Source organism: Globicephala melas, chromosome 7 (genome assembly GCF_963455315.2).
Source record: "Globicephala melas chromosome 7, mGloMel1.2, whole genome shotgun sequence".
NCBI classification, from domain to species: Eukaryota; Metazoa; Chordata; class Mammalia; order Artiodactyla; family Delphinidae; genus Globicephala; species Globicephala melas.
Window position 1 is genome coordinate 69,774,765 of NC_083320.1, and position 21,853 is coordinate 69,796,617.

General features: G+C 36.4%; 1 long non-coding RNA gene across 1 annotated transcript in view; it reads left to right on the forward strand.

Annotated features, from left to right (window-relative positions):
* The window catches only part of LOC132597613 (uncharacterized), a 38,471-nt gene extending 30,900 nt beyond the window's left edge, over nucleotides 1-7,571 (forward strand). Inside the window, exon 3 of the long non-coding RNA XR_009564615.1 lies at nucleotides 6,735-7,571. This is a non-coding gene — a long non-coding RNA (uncharacterized lncRNA). The remainder of the gene's footprint in view (nucleotides 1-6,734) is intronic.
* The last annotated feature ends 14,282 nt before the right edge of the window (nucleotides 7,572-21,853 follow it).

A 21,853-nucleotide genomic window follows, 5' to 3' on the forward strand; every position in this document is an offset into this window, starting at 1 on the left:
ACAGATTGCCAACAAACACATCAAAGGATGCTCAACATGACTAATCATTAGAGAAATGCAAATCAAAACTACAATGAGGTATCACCTCACACTAGTCAGAATGGCCATCATCAAAAAATCTACAAACAATAAATCCTGGAGAGGGTGTGGAGAAAAAGGAACCCTCTTGCCCTGTTGGTGGGAATGTAAATTGATACAGCCACTATGGAGAACAGTATGGAGGTTCCTCAAAAATCTACAAATAGAACTACCATACGACCCAGCAATCCCACTACTGGGCATATACCCTGAGAAAACCATAATTCAAAAAGAGTCGTGTACCACAACGTTCGTTGCAGCTCTATTTACAATAGCCAGGACATGGAAGCAACCTAAGTGTCCATCAACAGATGAATGGGTAAAGAAGATGTGGTACATATATACAATGGAATATTATTCAGCCATAAAAAGAAATGAAATTGAGTTATTTGGAGTGAATTGGATGGACCTAGAGACTGTCATACAGAGTAAAGTAAGTCAAAATGAGAAAAACAAATACCGTATGTTAACACATATATATGGAATCTGAAAAAAAAAAAAGTTCTGAAGAACCTAGGGGCAGGACAGGAATAAAGACGCAGACATAGAAAATGGACTTGAGGACACAGGGAGGGGGAAGGGTAAGCTGGGACGAAGTGAGAGAGTGGCATGGACATATATACACTACCAAACGTAAAATAGATAGCTAGTGGGAAGCAGCCGCATAGCACAGGGAGATCAGCTTAGTGCTTTGTGTACACCTACAGGGGTGGGATAAGGAAGGTGGGAGGGAGACGCAAGAGGGAGGCGATATGGGGATGTATGTATATCTATAGCTGATTCACTTTGTTATACAGCAGAAACTAACACACCATTGTAAAGCAATTATATTCCAATAAAGATGTTAAAAAAATTTTTAATAAAAAAAATACTGTATTATATACTTGACAGCTGCTGAGAATAAATCTTAAATGTTCTTATTACAACAAAAGATAATTATGTGAGGTGATGGAAGTGTTACCTAACCTTAAGGTGGTAATCATTTTGCAGTATATTGTGTATCAAATCATCACTTATACACCTTAAACTTACACAATGTTATATGTCAATTATATCTTACTAAAGCTGGAAAAAGTTAAAAGTTTAAAAAAAGTTTCAGGAAAGAAAATGTGCCGGTTAACTCATTATCATTTAGTGACTACTCCCTCTCCTATTTGAAATGACCATCTCTTTTATTTAGTCAATTCCTGTATGTTCAGTGGTTCTCAAACTTTTGTGTGCATTGGAATCACCTGGAAGGTTTGTTTAGCTATAAACTGTTGGGCCTCACCCTTTCTATCACGTACCCAGGTGATTCTAATGATGTTAGTCCAGGGATCACACTTTAAGCACAAGCTACTATACCCCAATTCCACTGGCATGGTTAAGAGCTAAATCTTGGACTTAAACGCTGACTCAACCAGTTACTGCCTTGGGCAAATCTGTAATTCTCTCTAAACTTCTATTTCCTCATTTTAAAATGGGGATAATAATTGTACCGATCTCATTTAACTGTTAAGAATTAAATTTTATAATATGTTGAAAGCCCTTACAGTATTGCTGGGAAAATAATAATAACTTCTTAGGGTTTTTTTTGTTTTTGTTTTTTGCGGTACGCGGGCCTCTCACTGTTGTGGCCTCTCCCGTTGCGGAGCGCAGGCTCTGGACGCACAGGCTCAGCGGCCTTGGCTCACGGGCCTAGCCGCTCCGCAGCATGTGGAATCTTCCCGTACCAGGGCACGAACTCGTGTCCCTTGCATCGGCAGGCGGGCTCTCAACCACTGCGCCACCAGGGAAGCCCGCTATTTATTATTATTACTATTTATTTGTGTATTCTGTTAATAGATATAAAAGTTATATCCAGTTTTTGCTATTATGAACTTTGCTGCCATAAACATTTTTATACATTTTTTTCTGGTACGTTTGTGCAAAAGCCTTTCTAAAGTATATTCCTACAATAGAATGCGGAATTTTTAGGTAGTAAGAAGTTCAATTTTAGTAGGTAAAGCTAAATTGTTTTCCAAAGTGATCATATCATTTTCCAGGGCCAACAGTAAAGGATGAAAGTCTTGTTGTTCCGTATCTTTGTCAACACTTGATGAATTCCATTCAATTTTTTCTTGCCACTCTTGTGGATGTGAAATTGTATCTTGTAATTTTTATTTGCATTTACTTGATTACTAACAAGTTTGAGCAGCCTTTCTATATTTATAGGCTATTTGTATTCCATCTTTGGAGAAATTCCTGTTTGTGTCTTTTACTCGTGTTTTAAAAATTGGGGTTTTCATCTTTTAGGTGTTTGTTATATCCTTTGGATACTATTTTTTTGTCAGTATGTGTTACAAATATTTTCATCAGGTTTAACTGAGGTTATACATTTGGATAGAGAGTAAGCAAAGATGAGTTAAGGAAGCTTTTTTCCCTTTGGAGATGAAACATTTCAAGGTCTTTCATTTCTGGGTTAAGTGCCTCCTGGGTGATTTAGAGTCATCTTCTTCAGTTTCTACTTTGGTTCTCTCCCCAGCTCTATTATATGTCGTATAGATAGGTAGATAGGTAGGTAGGTAGGTAGGTAGGTAGATAGATAGATAGATAGATAGATAGATTGACTGATTGATTTTATGTAGATAGATATACAAATACATACAGATATCTTCTACTCGCCTATCCCCAACAATCAGGTGGATCTCCATTTTATATTACAATGAAGATGGCCTAAACAAGCTGCCTTGTATTCATAAGAAGGGAGTGGGAGAGAGCATATTTTAGCATACTTCAAGTAGTTCCCAAACTTTACTGTACTTTGGAATCACCTAGGTCCTTAAAAAATACTTATGCCTGGTTCTCACTCCTCTGTATTCTGATTTAAATGGTAAGGCTGTGACTTGCACAATAAGAGTTTAAAAAGCTCCCCAGGTGATTTTAATGTGCACTGAATTAGTTCTTGAAACTCAAAATATTATACATGGATCATTAGCATTGTTATTACCTGGGAGCTTATTAGAAACCAAATTCTTAAAATGCAAATTATAGGATAAGACCTGAGATTCTTGAGTATACAGTATATTAAGGTTAGAAGAAACACTGGCTTGTGCACAGTCACCTTTTGCTCCTATTGCCCTTCATTTCAGCTTAAAGAACTTTCAGTACTTCATTAAGGCAGGTCTAGTGGTGATAAACCCCCTCAGCTTTTGTTTGTTTGGTAAAGTCTTTATGTCTCCTTCATTTTGAATAACAACTTTGCCAAGTAGTGTATTCTTGGGTGGCAATTGTTTTCTTTCAGCACTTTGAATATATAATTGCACTCTCTTCTGGCCTGCAAAGTTTCTGCTGAGAAATCCACTGATAGTCTTATGGGGATTCCCTTGTACGTGAGGAATATCTTTTCTCTTGATGCTTTTAAAATTCTCTGTCTTTGATTTTAGACAGTTTTATTATACTGTGTCTTGGATAAGATTGTTTTGGGTCAAAATTCTAGTGGAACCTAATAACTTCATGAATGTGGATGTCCAAATCCCTCCCCAGATTTTTGATGCTCCAATCCATTATTCCTTCAAATAAGCTCTCTATGCCTTTCTCCCTCTCTCTTCTGGGACTCCAATAATGCATAGACTGTTTCCTTTAATGGAATCCCACAGTTCATGTTCAGGTTTTCTTTACTCTTTCATTCTTTTTCCTTTGTTCTTCTCTGACTGGATAATTTCAAATGACCTGTCTTCTATTTTACAGATTCTTTCTTCTGCTTGATCCAGCCTGTTGTTGCTCACTCTTGTATTTTTTCATTTCATTCATTGCATTCTTCAGCTCCAAAGTTTCTGTTCAATTCTTTTTTATGATTTCTATCTCTATGTTAAACTTCATGTTGTTACGTATTGTTTTCCTGGTTTTATTAAATTGTCTTTCTGTGTTGTCTTGTTACTCACTGAGCTTCCTTAAAACAAGTATTTTAAATTCTTTATTGGGAAAATCACAGATCTCTATTTCTTTGGGGTCAGCTAATGGAAAATTATTGTGTTTCTTTGGTGGTGTCATGTTTCCTTGATTCTTGATGTTCCTTGAAGTCTTGCATTGCTGTCTTCAAATTTGAAGAAGGAACCAACTCCTTCAGTCTTTACTGACTGGCTTCAGAAGAGAAATACCTTCTGTCAACTCTGTTAGGAATTCCGAGGCTTTCTCAAACTTTTCCTATGGATACACCTTCTCTACACTTCTTGTTCCCTCTTGTGGGGGAATTCTTAAGATTGCATGCCACCTCTCAATCCTGCAAAGCCAGAACAGGTGCTGACAGCCTCTCTTTTGCTTTCCCTAGGGCAGTGCTGAATGCTCAAGGTTAGTGTGATTTTTTCCAATCCTGTAGAGTCAGTCTGACTTTCTGCTCATTCTCACTAGCCATCTACAAAGGCTCGCTTTCATGGAGCCAGCCATGGCTGGGGAGGTGGTGCATGGATGAGGTGTGCAGAATGTTGGGTGTGCTCGTGGGCAAGTTGGGGGGATGCACAAGCAAGGATCCCCAGTGTCACGGGTGAGCTTCCTGATGGAGTCCATGACACAGTAGGATCAGCATGTCTTTGATACCCTTCAAGAGCACTGTCTGCTGGTCTCCTAGCTTTCCTGCCTCCTAGTAACATAGCACACCTCAGAGCATTCTAGATGGAGTGAGAAAGAAGACAGTCTCTTTGGCAGCATTCTGAACAGCTGAGGAAAGCAAGCATGCACTCATATGTTCTACTTTCCCCCATGGGAGAAGTCATGGACTGAGAAGATCTCTTTTATCACGGAGCTATGCCATTTTAGGGAAGAGGTGACATGGGTAAAGTGAAACTGTTCCTCTAACCCTCTTCAATGCATCCAATGTCAGATTTTTTTTTTTCTAAAGAAGATGTTGTGGGTAGGAGTTTATTAATTAATTTATTTATTTTTGCTGTGTTGGGTCTTCGTTTCTGTGCGAGGGCTTTCTCTAGTTGTGGCAAGCAAGGGCCGCTCTTCACCACGTTGCGCCGGCCTCTCACTATCGCAGCCTCTCTTGTTGCAGAGCACAGCCTCCAGATGCACAGGCTCAGCAGCTGTGGCTCACAGGCCCAGCTGCTCCGCAGAACATGGGATCCCCCCAGACCAGGGCTCGAACCTGCGTCCCCTGCACTAGCAGGCAGACTCCCAACCACTGCACCACCAGGGAAGCCCTCAGATTTTTTTGCTCCAACAGTGTGCTGGAATTTCTCCATTGGACTCCTGGACCTCTACAAAGGCTCTCCTGTCCATGGGTGATCATCTGAACTGGTGTTTTTTGAGGGAAATACAAAAGAAAACCCTTATTCCACCATGTTAATGACATCACTCCTGGCTAGCCATTTTTTTTATTAAAATAAAATAAAGCTGAAATCTTATTTCACTTCTTATACCAATAAATATTCCTGATAAAGATTTAAACATTAGAAATAATAATAATTAAGCCATATATGAATGTAGGAGAGAAAAACATGAGGAGTAAATTTCTTTATAATTTCTAGCTAAAACACAAAGCACAAAAGCCATAAAGAAAAGACTCATACATTTGAAGACGTAAATATTGGGTTGGCCAAAACGTCCATTCGGGTTTTTGTAACATCTTACAGAAAAACCTGAACGACCTTTTTGGCCAAGCCAATATATAAAATACCATATGGAGAAAAAAAATTAAATGTTTAACACTTGCCTGAAAAAAAGAATCATTTTTCATCACATTAAGGTAGCCATCAAGTTCCAACAGGTTATACTCTGACCTCCCTGCAAAAACTCCCTAAGCAGATAATATCTGAAAAGACTTCTAAAAGCAAAGAATCCCTTCCTTTCATTTATAGTCTCCAGCTTGAACCTATAGATTTAATACTCAAAATCAGCTAGAATTTACCATTACTCTGAGTCATTCTAGATGTTTTCTCCACAACCCTCCATGAACATGCTACCATTCTAGAAGTTTTCCCACACTTACCCCAATAGGTAACTCACTGCTACCATTCTAGAATTTTTCCCACACCTACCCCAATAGGTAACTCATTCCTTTATTTGTAATTTGGATGTCCCTAAAGGCTCCAGCTTCCTTTCCCTTAATATCCAAATAAAATGACTCAAGTTCCCATTTCATATAACCAGTACCTCACCTCTGCCCCAATACACTCAAAAGTTTCCCATGGGGACTAAGAAAGCCTACCTGAACTTTTAATCACATTTTACTCTGAATTCCGCCTCCTTCTGTAATTACTTTAAATGTAAATGAATTAACTCCCTAATCAAAAGATGGAGATTGGCAAAATGGATAAAAACACATAATTCAAAAAGACACATGTACCCCCAAATGCTGAACTGGGCAATTGGGATTGACATGTATACACTGATGTGTATAAAATTGATGACTAATAAGAATCTGCAGTATAAAAAAACAAACAAACAAACAAAAAACAACTAATACTAAACTTTCTTTGGGTTATTTGTATGGAAATATGTTAATATAAATGTTTCAGACATTACATGAAATTTCTAAAAATCTTATATGTCCTGGTATAATGCTATAAGTCATAATTCTAGTTATTACTTTAAAATGTATATCTCAGAAATAACTAAATTTCCTTGTCAATTGCATTACTATGAACTTTCATCAAATCTTTAACCGTGGTCATTTTTATGTCTTTTGTCATTTACAGACAGTTCTGGGTGTACTCTGATGCTTTTGCAAAAATGTTCCTATAAAAGGGTTTCATCTTCAAGGAATTCATGGAAAAGACTCTGACAAGTACAGGTTTCTGGTAACTGACTATACCACTGAACTGAATGAATAAGCATTTTCAGAACTCTAATGGAAAACTGATGAACTCATAAAAGTGCTAACAAACGATCAGGATGAAAAAAAATTAACTACATGGGACTGAGTGAACTGATGAGGATGATTATAATTTTTGTGACTTTCTGTTTGAATAAAAATAAAAAATCCCACAAGGACTCAGAGGCAAAAAATATACAAATCAATTTTCACTGCAAAGTAAAGGAGCTGTTACAGTGGAGGATTATTGGACTGAATGTCAATATTATGACATAGTATGAGTGTGTTTCATGTTTGGTAATTGCAATCATTGTTGCTTTTGTTGTGGTCATCCATTTTACAATGCTTGGTGTTGGTCTATTTATCTCTTGTAAAAATAAAATACAGTGTGTGTGTGTGTGTGTGTGAGAACAAAAAAAGACACATGTACCCCAATGTGTTTACAATAGCCAGGACATGGAAACAACCTAAATGTCTAACAATAGGTGAAAGGATAAAGAAGATACGGTACATATATACAATGGAATATTACTCAGCCATAAAAAGAAATGAAATTGGGTCATTTGTAGAGATGTGGATGAACCTAGAGTCTGTCATACAGAGTGAAGTAAGCCAGAACAAGAAAAACAAATAATCATATATTAACACATATATGTGGAATCTAGAAAAATCGTACAGATGAACCTATTTGTAGGGCAGGAATAGAGATAAAGACGTAGAGAACGGACATGTGGACACAGGGTGGGAAGGGGAGGGTGGGACGAATTGGGAGATTGGGTTTGACGTAGATACACTGACATGTGTAAAATGGATAGCTAGTGGGAACCTGCTGTATAGCACAGGGAGCTCAGCTCAGTGCTCTGTGACCTAGATGGGTGGCATGGTGGGGTGGGAGGAAGGTCCAAGAGGGAGGGGATATATGTATACATGTAGCTGATTCACTTCATTGTACAGCAGAAACTAATACAACATTGTAAAGCAATTTTACTCCAATAAAAAAAAAAATGATCGAACTATATGCTATTTACAAGAGACTCATTTGAGATACAAAGAACAAACAGGTTGAAAGTGAAAAGACGGAAAAAGATATTTCATGCAAATAGTAACCAAAAGAGAACAGGAATGGCTATAATAATATCAGACAAAATTGACATTAAATTGAAAAAGATTACAAGAGACAAAGAAGGATACTATGTATTAATAAAAGGTTCAATACAGCAAGGAGATATAACAATTATAAAAATGTATGTACCTAATGACAGAATATATATATATATATATATATATACACATATATATATATAGCGAAAACGGATGAAATTGAAGGGAGAAATAGACAGTTCTACAATAGCTGGAGCCTTCAATACCCCACTCACAATAATGGACAGAACAACCAAATAAAAGATAAGTAAGGAAATACAGGATTTATACAACACAATAAATCACATAAATCTGACATATACAGAAAACTCCACCCCCAAACAGCATACACATTCTTATCAACTGTTCTGGGACATTTTCCAGGATAGACCATATATTAGGTCACAAATTAAGTCTCAATGGATTTAAAAAGACAGATATCATACAAAGTATCTATTGTTACCACACGGGATGGAACTGGAAATCAATAAAATAAACTGAAAAATTCATAAAGTCGTGGAAATCAAACAATATACTTTTAAAATACCTGTGGATCAAGGAAAAACTCACAAGGAAAATTTTAAAATACTTAGAGACAAGTGAAAATGAAAACACAACATACCAAAACTTACAGGAAGCAGTGAAAATGGTGCTAAGAAAGACATTTATAGTATAAATGCTTAGATTAACCAAGAAAGATCTCAAATCAACAGCCTAGCTTTACAACTGAAAGAACTAGAAATTAAAAATACAAACAAAACCCTAGCAGAAGGAAGGAAACAATAAGGATTATAGCAGAGATAAATGAAATAGAGAATAGAAAAACAGCAGAGAAAATCAATGAAACCAAAAGCTGGTTCTTTGTAAAAGGTTCTTCGATATTCGTAAAAGCATTAAGAATATTAGAAATAGTAAATATCTGACTAAATATAAAGATTACTCTTTCCTCTTAATTTCTATAAAAGATAAATAACAAGTACAGCTATAATGATAAGATGCAGGTAAATGGACTATTACGCATAATTCTTATGTTTTAGATTAAGTAGTAAAATATTAACCCTAAATAGACTATAATGTACATGTGTTGCAATTCTAGAGAAAGTAATTTTTTAAATAATTTTAAAATAATGAAAAGAGATATAGCTAAAAATCCAATACATGCTAGAAAAAAATTCAAGAGCTAAGAATATGACTTTTTTCTGGGAGGAGTATTTATACCAATGGAATATTAGCAGAAAACGATGAATAATTTAATGTTTAGAGAAGCAATAAAACATAAGTATAATTTTCTTCCCCCTCCAAAATAACTAAATTCTAACTTTTTCAAACTGGAATGACACTGACATTTCCCAAATTCAGTCAAATGTATGAACACACATGTAGAGGTACAACTAAATAGTCTCTAAAGATGCTTGAGTTCAGAAGTAATGTTTACTGTGGGTATTGCAACCTATGGGTGCATAGGAGCTTAACAACATACATATGGGAGCACTCTATCTGCAAACTTTCTTGTAAGTATAGATTCGCTTCCCTTCTGCAAAGAAAAAGGGAAAATATTCAAGAATAGGTTGCAGTGAGGTTAATCATCTTTGGTCATTTTAACAGAAGTTTACTTCTTGTTTTCAAATATCTGCAAACAATAGAGTTGGGTAAACTTCGAGTTCCCAAAAGTAACTGATTATCAAACTAACTTTCTTATCTTTTTTTTTTTAAGCTCAAAGTACCTTTTACTGATCTTTTTTGCACTTTCCCAAAGCCATACCCATCAGTAGACCCCTGAATCTTAGTTTAAATCGACAATATTTTATCTGTGACCTAGGCTTTAGTGCCACTCAGTGTTCAAATTATAGAATTGCAGCAAATCAAAACCACCGAATTTGTCACAGCAGCCTCAAAATAATTCCTTTCGATTTAAAGACATCGTATCAAGGTCTCTAAACCCTGCCTGCTTTACTCTGCCTGACACATATGAGCAAAATGCAAATGAGCACATACTACATACCTTTAGGACTGTGATCAGGGGAAAGTGGAAAATGAAGTGCCAGAGATCTTTTCTTTCTTTCTCTGTTTGAATCATCTAGTATTGTGCCATGACTCCAAATATAATTCAGGAATTGACTTACTGAAAACAGAGGGGAGAGAGATCATTTGCTCAGGGGAGAAAAAAATCCAAACATTCAAATAAATAAATAAATCACACATTAACAGAAAATAAAAACACTGATGCGAGTTTATAAACAAATGCTGAAATTAAAACACCAATTATTGAGGATTAGGTTCCATAATCTTAATTATGTTTAATAATAAAAGATAAAATAAGCAAGTAGGCATCTTCTATTTATCACAACAAATTCCACACCAATTTTGCAAAATCTTCACTGCGTGGGAATAAGGAGGATTTGAAGAATGAACACTAGAATAGTGTGTTACAAAAGAATAAACATAAAAACAAGAGAGGTATTTTTAAAAAGTAGAAAATACATTGGAAGAAATAGGGAATAGAAAGGCAAATATGAATGTGGAGTGATTAAAGAAAATAAAAAAATAAAAATTTGGCCAGCAAATGAGAAAAAGAAAAATTTCCATGGAAATTATGAATAAAATAACATCATTCAAGTTTACTTGGGAATAACATTACTGATAACTATCCATTTTAAGACCAAAATAATGATCCACATGTATTGTTCATTAGAAATTAAAGAATAGAGAGATCAAAATTTCCATTTTGCAAATCTGTGACTATGCTGTTAAAAATCTTACACACAACAAGAAGTAATTTAAAGGAAATTTCACAGTAACTCTTTTCTTCTTAAAAATTTAAAATTATGGAAAATTTAGAAAATTTAAAAATACCGACTCATAGTCCCACTAACTGGAGATAATCACTACTAATGTTTTGGTCTAAACCTTTCCAGCGTCTTATCAATGCAAAAATTTACATGTTCTAAATGGACTCTTAACGATTTAATGACCTGGTTTTCCTCTTAATACAAAGTATGTGTGTGTGTGTGTGTGTGTGTGTGTGTATAAAATTAAATAATCTTTTAAAATATCATTTTAAACAACTACTGGTATTCCATTTTATAAATTCACACTGATTTTTTTAACCAATCCCATACTATTGGACATTTTGGCTGACTCCAGTCTGTAGATATTATAAACAAATATTGGGTTCACATCCTTGAAACTAAATCTCATACATACACAATTATTTTCTCAAAGAACTAAAAATTGAACTGTAATGTTAAAACCAAACAGAATTTTAAGGGATTTTTTTTTTAATAATTTTCCCAATGAAAGGATTTATCAATTGTGTGGTTTTTCTATATCTTGCCAATAATGAACATAATCATTTTTAAAACCTGTTAGATTGATATGCAAAAATATCTTATTTTCATTTTCACTTATTTGATTTGTTTAAAAAGTAAATAAATTTTATATGTTTACTGGCTATTGGATGTCTTTCTTTGTGAATTGCTCGTTCATGTCTCTGGGCATCTATAGAAATGGAGGGCATGTAGTATAATGGTTAACAGCATAGGCTCTGGGCTATGAGCATCTAGGTTTTGGGGGGGGGTGGTTTGTGTGTGTTTTTTTTGCGGTACGCGGGCCTCTCACTGCTGTGGCCTCTCCCGTTGCGGAGCACAGGCTCCGTACGCGCAGGCTCAGCGGCCATGGCTCACGGGCCCAGCCGCTCCGCGGCATGTGGAATCTTCCCAGACCGGGGCACGAACCCGTGTCCCCTACATCGGCAGGTGGACTCTCAACCTCTGCGCCACCAGAGAAGCCCACCACCTAGGTTTTGAAGCCTTAATCTATCACTAACAGTAAGACATCTCCAAGCCTCAATTTCTTCATCTATAACGTAAAGATAATAACAGTACCTAGCTCTCCAGATGAAATGATGGCCTAGAATGTACTACATGCTCTTTTACATTTTAAGAACTCTCTAGGGGCTTCCCTGGTGGCGCAGTGGTTGAGAGTCCGCCTGCTGATGCAGGGAACACGGGTTCCTGTCCCGGTCTGGGAAGGTTCCCACATGCCGCAGAGCGGCTGGGCCCGTGAGCCATGGCCGCTGAGCCTGCGCGTCCAGAGCCTGTGCTCCCAACGGGAGAGGCCACAACAGTGAGAGGCCCACGTACCGCATAAAAACAAACAAACAAACAAAAAAAAAAACTCTCTAAAAGAAGGATTTTAACCCTTTGTTCACCATACGTATTGCACCCATTGTTCCCAGTTGTCAGTTTTTTATCTCATTGATAGTGGATTTTGGCAGACAGAAGTTTAAAATTTTGTAGTAAAATCTATCACTCTTCTCCTCAGGATTTGCCTTTGGTATCATGCTTAGAAAGGCAACAGATTTAGAGAAGGAGTAAAGATAGTACAACTTTTTCAGGAAAGCAAAATATATCTGGCATGTGTGTAGTGAATCAGATCAAAATCCAGCATTCTTCTTCTCATGCACCTCTATCAAGCATGCACAATAAGTAACTTCAATCTTAAAAAGAAATGCACAAAAATCACAATGCCAGTCACCATACAAAAAACTGCCAATGACGTGCTGAGTTCCCTGGTTTGGCTGAATCTTGATTCAGTAAAAGGTACATAGATGTATGTAAATATAGGCATACCACAGTAACTTTGAGTTCCTCGTTTTAACCAATTTTAACCCAGATGATTGTGAAAATGTTATAACAAAATTATTCCACAACCAAAGAACTTCCCAGAATCACTCATATTTGAGGGAATCTGGCTTGTGAAACTTTCTTTACCCTACCCTTAGTAAATGTAACACAAAGACTTTCAAAGTTTAAGCAAAATAAATCACTAGTAAGGAAGCAAGGTGCTGCTCATTTGAACTAGGATAACATTTTCCATCCAGCAGAGGACAGTACACACAAGCTGAAATACCACAAACTATGATCTGGTTCTTATACATATCTAATAAATAGCTTTATTGTCATGGTCTCATTACAGAGATAGTATTTAGCCAGTTAATATCTCTGGATTAAAACTGGAAGCAGCAAAACATAATTCAAATTTTATAACAATATTTCAAATTTAGTTTAATAATAATTCAGTTTTAATATCTAAAATATTTTAATATCTAAAGAATTTCTATAACAAGTAAAAGTACAGGTGAATATTATATTTTCATTTATACTTCATCTAGAAGTTCAAGCCAAAAATTTCCATTGGCCATATAAAGAGCATGTTTTTAATCATTACAAGAAACTGAATTCAGGTGAGCCACTTCAGGAACATTAATAGTAGCAATATAATATACTAAATTAAAAAAAGAACTATGTTTAAAATCTTAGTACTCTTATTACACAGATATTTTGGGCAATTTTTGTCTCTTTCATAACTATAAAATTGTGATTAAAAACCAGAATCGTAGAAAAGGCTAGTGATCTTCCCTAGGTCACAAACAAGTAAGCAATTGCATATCAGTGATAAATTTTTCTTAGTCTGCTACTCTATCCACTACAGTATGTAATTTCTTCCATAAACATCCTAAAATATGTAAGAAGTCATAAGAATTGCTAATACTACTTTTCAGCACTGTCATATTTTGTCCGCTGAGCCAAGCATACCAGATGTCTTTAAATAAAAGATTTAGACAGCATAAAAATAAAGTGTTATTGTATATGGGATTTTTGAAAATATACCAATACATTAGGGATACCATAAGGTTTGAATATATGCTATTACAGAAGAGGGGGAAACGTTTATGGATACCAATAGAATAAACATGAAGACAAGAAGCAATAGTGACCATAAATGTAAATGATTAAGAAGAAAACAATGAAAAGTTAATGTAACACTCTGCATGGTAAGGAATATTTTATCTATTTCAAAATGAGCTAAATCATACATTTCCATTTCTTGGAGAAGATATGGATTTTTCATTCCCTAAAATTAATATGCCCCCATCAGTGTACAGTTCTACTTGATTCTATGAAAAATCACTGTTGATAAGTAGACTGAAATGACTGAGGGGGTAAAGGGATTGTGAGGTGATTATTAAGATTAATACTGGGTGCTAATATATTTATTTAGGGGGGAGCTTTTTGGGGTAACAGTTTAATTGAGATATAATCCACATGTCATACAAGTCACCACTTTAATGGATACCATTCAGTGGTTTTAGCATAGTCAATGAGTTGTGCAACCATCACCAAAATCAATTTTAGAACATTTAATCACCTCCCCAAAACATCCAACATCCCTTAGTGGTGCTACTGTATTTAGACACATACAGTCACACTCACAACTAGTGGAAATGAAACTGTCTGTGAGAACAGGTTTGAAACAACGGCTTCATCCTAAACTGCACCTCTGCATCTGTTACATTTACACAAATCACTCTAGGTGTTTAAGTGAACATTTCTCTCCCCTATTTCTAGCCACAGATGATCGTATAGGGGAAAGTATAAGGAAAAAGAAAGAGGAAGTCAGAATGGCAAGCCTTACATCCACACATGTAAAAGGATATTAAAGGATACACTTGAATATATATACAAACATAACAAAAATCATTATTTTAAAATGCTCACTCAAATAACTTAAAGATTACTCTCCACTGCCTGTAAACAGTGTAAAACTTCCTTAGCATGACATACAATCTAACCCAACCTGTATTTTTAGCCTAATATCCTACCACTCACTTATATGACCTCCTTATTCTTTTCACATTGATGCTTGCCATTCTCCTAAACCCACAAAATTTTTTGTTTTTGTGCTTTTAAGCAAGCCATTTCTTCTGCCTAGATCATCTTCTTCCAGTTCACCTAAAGAACTTCAACTCATCCTTCAGGACTCAGTTTACTTACCATAAGATGTTATATTTATTTGCTTATTTGGATGTCAGGCTCCAATAGACTAGATTTTGAGCCCCTAATAGGCAAAAATATACTTACTTTCTTTGTATTCCTAGCGTCAATCACACTGCTAGGCATACAGTGTTGATTTATAAATGTTTGCTGAGTGGTGAATGAATGAACCAATATTCAATTAGTACTCATACTTTTTTTTAGGAGTGGCAGAATCTGTTTGCCTTTACTCTACTCAAACATTCAAAAACACTATAAATAAACCACAGTGAAATTCTCTTCCTTTCCCCACAACTATTCCACTCTTGTTCACAACAACTCCTAACCTCAGCAGCAAATAAAATATCTCTATTTTGAGGAATTAAAAGACATATTATTCCAGGAAGATGGAGTAGAGGTACTTTTCCATATTCCTACCACTAGGTACAACTAACAATCCTGGATATGAAAATACATAAGCAGCTCATGCAACCCAACATCAAAAAAAAAAAGATTAAAAAATGGGCAGAAGACCTATATAGTCATTTCTCCAAAGAGAACATGCAGATGGCCAACAGGTACGTGAAAAGATGCTCAACATTGCTAATCATCAGAGAAATGCAAATCAAAACCACAATGAGATAACCTCACACCTGTCAGAATGGCTATCATCAAAAAGTCTACGAATAACAAATGTTAACAAGGATGTGGAGAAAAGGGAACCCTTGTACACTGTTGGTGGGAATGTAAATTGGTGCAGCCACTATGGAAAAGAGTACGGAGGTTTCTCAAAAATCTAAAAATAGAACTACCATATGACCCAGCAATTCCATTCCTGGGTATATAGATGAAAAAAACAAAAACACTGACAGAGACTTTCAAGATGGCAGAGGAGTAAAACGTGGAGATCACCTTCCTACCCACAAATACATCAGAAATACATCTACACGTGGAACAACTCCTACAGAACACCTACTGAACACTGGCAGAAGACCTCAGACCTCCCAAAAGGCAAGAAACTCCCCACGTACCTGGGTAGGGCAAAAGAAAAAAGAATAAACAGAGACAAAAAATAGGGATGGGACCTGCACCTCTGGGAGGCAGCTGTGAAGGAGGAAAAGTTTGCACACACTAGGAAGCCCCTCACTGGCGGAGACAGGGAAGCTTTGGAGCCATGGAGGAGAGCACAGCAACAGGGGTACAGAGGGCAAAGCAGAGAGATTCCCACACAGAGGATCAGTGCCCACCAGCACTCATCAGCCCAAGAGGCTTGTCTGCTCACCCGCCAGGATGGGTGAGGGCTGGGAGATGAGGCTCGGGCTTTGGAGGTCAGATCCCAGGGAGAGGACTGGGGAGACACCAAAAACAATGTGAACTACGAACCTGCAGCCTGTGAAAAGGAGACCCCAAATACAGTAAGTTAAGCAAAATGAGAAGACAGAGAAACACACAGCAGATGAAGGAGCAAGGTAAAAACCCACCAGACCAAACAAATGAAGAGGAAATAGGCAGTCTACCTGAAAAAGAATTCAGAGAAGTGAGAGTAAATATGATTGGAAACAGAAGGAGAAAATACAAGAAACGTTTAACAAGGACCTAGAAGAACTAAAGAGCAAACAAACAGTGATGAACACCACAATAAATGAAATTTAAAATTCTCTAGAAGAGATCAATAGCAGAATAACTGAGACAGAAGAACAGATAAGTGACCTAGAAGATAAAATAGAGGAAATAACTACTGCAGAGCAGAATAAAGAAAAAGAATGAAAAGAATTGAGGACAGTCTCAGAGACCTCTGGGACAACATTAAACGCACCAACATTCGAATTATAGGGGTCCCAGAAAGGGACTGAGAAAATATTTGAAGAGATTATAGTTGAAAACTTCCCTAATATGGGAAAGGAAATAGTTAATCAAGTCCAGGAAGCACAGAGAGTCCCATACAGGATAAATCCAAGGAGAAACATGCCAAGACACATATTAATCAAACTATCAAAAATTAAATACAAAGAAAAAATATTAAAAGTAGCAAAGGAAAAACAACAAATACCATACAAGGGAATCCCCATAAGGTTAACAGCTGATCTTTCAGCAGAAACTCTGCAAGCCAGAAGGGAGTGACAGGACATATTTAAAGTGATGAAGGGGAAAAACCTACAACCAAGATTACTCTACCCAGCAAGGATCTCATTCAGATTTGATGGAGAAATTAAAACTTTTACAGACAAGCAAAAGCTAAGAGAATTCAGCACCACACAACCAGCTTTACAACAAATGCTAAAGGAAATTCTCTAGGCAGGAAACACAAGAGAAGGAAAAGACCTACAATAACAAACCCAAAACAATTAAGAAAATAGTTATAGGAACATACATATCGATAATTACCTTAAATGTAAATGGATTAAACTCTCCTACCAAAAGACATAGACTGGCTGAATGGATACAAAAGCAAGACCCGTATATATGCTGTCTAAAAGAGACCCACTTCAAACCTAGGGACACATACAGACTGAAAGTGAGGGGAAGGAAATAGACATTCCATGCAAATGGAAATCAAAAGAAAGCCGGAGAAGCAATTCTCATTTCAGACAAAATAGACTTTAAAACAAAGACTAGGGACTTCCCTGGTGGTGCAGTGGTTGGGAATCCGCCTGCCAATGCAGGGGACACGGGTTCGAGCCCTGGTCCAGGAGGATCCCACATGCCACATAGCAACTGGGTCCGTGTGCCATGGCTACTGAGCCTGTGCTCTAGAGCTCATGAGCCACAACTGCTGAAGCCTGAATGCCTGGAACTCGTGCTCCACGACGGGAGAGGCCACCGCAATGAGAAGCCCAAGCACTGCAATGATGAGTAGCCCCTGCTCGCTGCAACTAGAGAAAGCCCACATGCAGCAACGAACACCCAACGCAGCCAAAAATAAATAAATTTATAAAATAAAGATGTTAAAAAAAAAAAGAAAGAAAGGATTTATTAGTTTTCAACAAACAAACTAACAAACAGAAACCTAAGCTCATAGATACAGGGAACAGATTGGTGGTTGCCAGAGGTAGTGGGTGGGGAGTAGGTGAAATGGGTGAAGGGGATCAAAAGGTGCAAACTTCCAGTTCTAAAATAAATAAGTCATGGGGATGTAATGTACAGCATGGTGACTATAGTTAATAATACTGTATGGCAAATTTGAAAATTGCTGAGTAGATCTTAAAAGTCCTCATCATAAGGAAAAAAGTTTTTCTGTAAATATGTATGGCAATGGATGTTAACTAGACTTATTATGGTAATCATTTCACAACAGTATATACAAATATTGAATCATTATGTTGTATACCTGCAACTCATTGTTGTATGTCAATGATATTTCAATTCAAAAATTTTAAAAAAACAAAAAAAACAAAGACTATTTCAAGAGACAAAAGAAGGACACTAAATAATGATCAAGAGATTGATCCAAGCAGAAGATATAACAATTGTAAATATTTATGCACCCAATATAGGAGCACCTATACATAAGGCAAATGCGAACAGCCATAAAAGGGGAAATCGACAGTAACACAATCATAGTAGGGAACTTTAACAACCCACTTTCACCAATGGACAGATCATCCAAAATGAAAATTAAAAAGGAAACACAAGGTTTAAATGATACATTAAACAAGATGGACTTAATTGATATTTATAGGACATTCCATCCAAAAACAAAAGAATAAACTTTCTTCTCAAGTGCTCATGGAACACTCTCCAGGATAGATCATATCTTGGGTCACAAATCAAGCCTTGGTAAACTTAAGAAAACTGAAATAGTATCAAGTATCTTTTCCAACCACAACGATATGAGACTAGATATCAATTACAGGAAAAAATCTGTAAGAAATACAAATACATGGAGGTTAAACAATACACTACTTGACAACCAAGAGATCACTGAAGAAATCAAAGAGGAAATCAAAAAATACCTAGAAACAAATGACAATGAAAACACAATGGCCCAAAACCTATGGGATACAGCAAAAGCAGTTCTAAGAGGGAAGTTTATAGCAATACAATCCTACCTTAAGAAAGAAGAAACATCTCAAATAAACAACCTAACCTTACACCTAAAGCAATTAGAGAAAGAGGAACAAAAACAACCCAAAGTTAGCAGAAGGAAAGAAATCATAAAGATCAGATCAGAAATAAATGAAAAAGAAATGAAGGAAATGATAGCAATGATCAATAAAACTAAAAGCTGGTTCTTTGAGAAGATAAACAAAATTGATAAACCATTAGCCAGACTCATCAAGAAAAAAAGGGAGAAGACTCAAATCAATAGAATTAGAAATGAAAAAGGAGAAGTAAAAACTGACACTGCAGAAATACGAAGGATCATGAGAGATTACTGGAAGCAACTCTATGCCAATAAAATGGACAACCTGGAAGAAATGGACAAATTCTTAGAAATGCACAACCTTCTGAGACTGAACCAGGAAGAAATAGAAAATATGAACAGACCAATCACAAGTAATGAAATTGAAACTGTGGTTAAAAATCTTCCAACAAACAAAAGCCCAGGACCAGATGGCTTCACAGGCGAATTCTATCAAACATTTAGGGAAGAGCTAACACCTATACTTCTCAAACTCTTCCAAAATATAGCAGAGGGAGGAACACACCCAAACTCATTCTACATGGCCACCATCACCCTGATCCCAAAACCAGACAAAGATGTCACAAAGAAAGAAAACTACAGGCCAATATCACTGATGAACATAGATGCAAAAATCCTCAACCAAATACTAGCAAACAGAATCCAACAGCACATTAAAAGGATCGTATACCATGATCAAATGGGGTTTATCCCAGGAATGCAAGGATTCTTCAATATACACAAATCAATCAATGTAATACACCATATTAACAAATTGAAGGAGAAAAACCACATGATCATCTCAATATATGCAGAGAAAGCTTTCGGCAAAATTCAACACCCATTTATGATAAAAACCCTCCAGAAAATAGAAATAGAGGGAACTTACCTCAACATAATAAAGGCCATATATGACAAACCCACAGCCAACATCGTCCTCAATGGTGAAAAACTGAAACCATTTCCTCTAAGATCAGGAACAAGGTTGCCCACTCTCACCACTATTATTCAACATAGTTTGGGAAGTTTTAGCCACAGCAATCAGAGAAGAAAAAGAAATAAAAGTAATCCAAATTGAAAAAGAAGTAAAGCTGTCACTGTTTGCAGATGACATTATACTATACATAGAGAAACCTAAAGATGCTCCCAGAAAACTACTAGAGCTAATCAATGAATTTGGTAAAGTAGCAGGATACAAGATTAACGCACAGAAATCTCTTGCATTTCTCTACACTAATGATGAAAAATCTGAAAGTGAAATTAAGAAAACACTCCCATTTACCACTGCCACAAAAAGAATAAAATATCTAGGAATAAACCTACCTAAGGAGACAAAAGACCTGTATGCAGAAAATTATAAGACACTGATGAAAGAAATTAAAGATGATACAAACAGATGGAGAGATATGCCATGTCCTTGGATTGGAAGAATCAACATTGTGAAAATGACTGTACTACCCAAAGCAACCTACAGATTCGATGCAATCCCTCTCAAACTACCAATGGCATTTTTCACAGAACTAGAACAAACAATTTCACAGTTTGTATGGAAACACAAAAGACCCCAATAGCCAAAGCAATCTTGAGAAAGAAAAACAGAGCTGGAAGAACCAGGCTCCCTGACTTCAGACTATACTACCAAGCTACAGTAATCAGGACAGTATGGTACTGGCACAAAACAGAAATATAGATCAATGGAACAGGATAGAAAGCCCAGAGACAAACCCACACACATATGGTCAACTAATTTATGTCAAAGGAGGCAAGGATACACAATGGAGAAAAGACATTCTCTTCAATAAGTAGTGCTGGGAAAACTGGACAGCTACATGTAAAAGAATGAAATTAGAACACTCCCTAACACCATACACAAAAATAAAGTCAAAATGGATTAGAGACCTAAATGTAAGACCAGACACTATCAAACTCTTAGAGGAAAACATAGGAAGAACACTCTTTGACAAAATCACAGCAAGATCTTTTTTGTTCCACCTCCTAGAGTAATGGAAATAAAAACAAAAATAAACAAATGGAACCTAATGAAACTTAAAAGCTTTTGCACAGCAAAGGAAACCATAAACAAGACAAAAAGACAACCCTCCGAATGAGAGAAAATATTTGCAAATGAAGCAACTGACAAAGGATTAATCTCCAAAATTTACAAGCAGCTCTTGCAGCTAAATATCAAAAATACAAACAATCCAGTCCAAAAATGGGCAGAAGACCTAAATAGACATTTCTCCAAAGAAGATATACAGATTGCCAACACACACATTAAAGAATACTCAATATCACTAATCATTAGAGAAATGCAAATCAAAACTACAATGAGATAGCATCTCACACCAGTCAGAATGGCCATCATCAAAAAATCTACAAACAATAAATGCTGGAGAGGGTGTGGAGAAAAGGGAACACTCTTGCACTGTTAGTAGGTATGTAAATTGATACAGCCACTATGGAGAGTAGTATGGGGGTTCCTTAAAAACCTAAAAATAGAACTACCATACGACCCAGCATTCCCACTACTGGGCATATACCCTGAGAAAACCATAATTCAAAAAGATTCATGTACCACAGTGTTCATTGTAGGTCCATTTACAATAGCCAGGACAGAGAAGCAACCTAAGTCTCCATCACAGACGAATGGATAAAAAGATGTGGCACATATATACAATGGAATATTACTCAGCCATAAAAAGAAACGAAATTGAGTTATTTGGAGTGAGGTGGATGGACCTAGAGTCTGTCATACAGAGTGAAGTAAGTCAGAAAGAGAAAAACAAATACCATATGCTAACACATATATATGGAATCTAAAAAAAAAAAAAAAAGTCATGAAGAACCTTGGGGCAAGAGGGGAATAAAGATGCAGACCTACTAGAGAATGGACTCGAGGACACGGGGAGGGGCAAGGGTAAGCTG